The following is a 1,750-nucleotide window of genomic DNA, read 5'->3' on the forward strand; positions in this document are numbered from 1 at the left end:
GGGACGGCCCGGCGTTCGTGAAAGTCATGCCGAAGAGGACGGCCTTCTCCCGGACACAAGTTGGGCCGAGTGGCCCTCAAGTTCAACCGCGTGGATGCTCCGTCGGGGACGGCCCGGCGTTCGTGAAAGTCATGCCGAAGAGGACGGCCTTCTCCCGGACACAAGTTGGGCCGAGTGGCCCTCAAGTTCAACCGTGTGGATGCTCCGTCGGGGACGGCCCGGCGTTCGTGAAAGTCAGGCCGAAGAGGACGGCCTTCTCCCGGACACAAGTTGGGCCGAGTGGCCCTCAAGTTCAACCGTGTGGATGCTCCGTCGGGGACGGCCCGGCGTTCGTGAAAGTCAGGCCGAAGAGGACGGCCTTCTCCCGGACACAAGTTGGGCCGAGTGGCCCTCAAGTTCAACCGCGTGGATGCTCCGTCGGGGACGGCCCGGCGTTCGTGAAAGTCAGGCCGAAGAGGACGGCCTTCTCCCGGACACAAGTTGGGCCGAGTGGCCCTCAAGTTCAACCGCGTGGATGCTCCGTCGGGGACGGCCCGGCGTTCGTGAAAGTCATGCCGAAGAGGACGGCCTTCTCCCGGACACAAGTTGGGCCGAGTGGCCCTCAAGTTCAACCGTGTGGATGCTCCGTCGGGGACGGCCCGGCGTTCGTGAAAGTCATGCCGAAGAGGACGGCCTTCTCCCGGACACAAGTTGGGCCGAGTGGCCCTCAAGTTCAACCGTGTGGATGCTCCGTCGGGGACGGCCCGGCGTTCGTGAAAGTCAGGCCGAAGAGGACGGCCTTCTCCCGGATACAAGTTGGGCCGAGTGGCCCTCAAGTTCGACCGTGTGGATGCTCCGTCGGGGACGGCCCGGCGTTCGTGAAAGTCAGGCCGAAGAGGACGGCCTTCTCCCGGATACAAGTTGGGCCGAGTGGCCCTCAAGTTCGACCATGTGGATGCTCCGTCGGGGACGGCCCGGCGTTCGTGAAAGTCAGGCCGAAGAGGACGGCCTTCTCCCGGATACAAGTTGGGCCGAGTGGCCCTCAAGTTCGACCGTGTGGATGCTCCGTCGGGGACGGCCCGGCGTTCGTGAAAGTCAGGCCGAAGAGGACGGCCTTCTCCCGGATACAAGTTGGGCCGAGTGGCCCTCAAGTTCGACCATGTGGATGCTCCGTCGGGGACGGCCCGGCGTTCGTGAAAGTCAGGCCGAAGAGGACGGCCTTCTCCCGGACACAAGTTGGGCCGAGTGGCCCTCAAGTTCGACCGTGTGGATGCTCCGTCGGGGACGGCCCGGCGTTCGTGAAAGTCAGGCCGAAGAGGACGGCCTTCTCCCGGACGCGAGGTGCGGGGGACCTGCCCCTGGTTAGGTGACCAGGGGTAAGGGCGTGAGTAAGAATTTGCACTAAGTCCAACAGGAGACTGGGGGCCGGCGTTGGTGAAAGTTAGGCCGAAGAGGATGGCCTCCCCCCGGACGCGAGGTGGGCCGAGTGGCCCCTAAGTTCAACCGCGTGGAGGCTCCGGAGGAGACAGGCCGGCGTCCGTGAAAGTCAGGCCGAAGAGGATGGCCTCCCCCCGGACGCGAGGTGGGCCGAATTGCACTAAGTGCGACCAGGGGTTGGACGTTTAGGTGACCAGGGGTGGGCCACTTAGGCGACCAGGGGTGGGCCACTTAGGCGACCAGGGGTGGGCCACTTAGGCGACCAGGGGTGGGCCACTTAGGCGACCAGGGGTGGGCCACTTAGGCGACCAGGGGTGGGCCACTTAGGCGACCA

Source organism: Idiotropiscis lumnitzeri, unplaced genomic scaffold, assembly GCF_059441095.1.
Source record: "Idiotropiscis lumnitzeri isolate Australia: NSW breed Sydney's pygmy pipehorse unplaced genomic scaffold, RoL_Ilum_1.0 HiC_scaffold_273, whole genome shotgun sequence".
NCBI lineage: Eukaryota > Metazoa > Chordata > Actinopteri > Syngnathiformes > Syngnathidae > Idiotropiscis > Idiotropiscis lumnitzeri.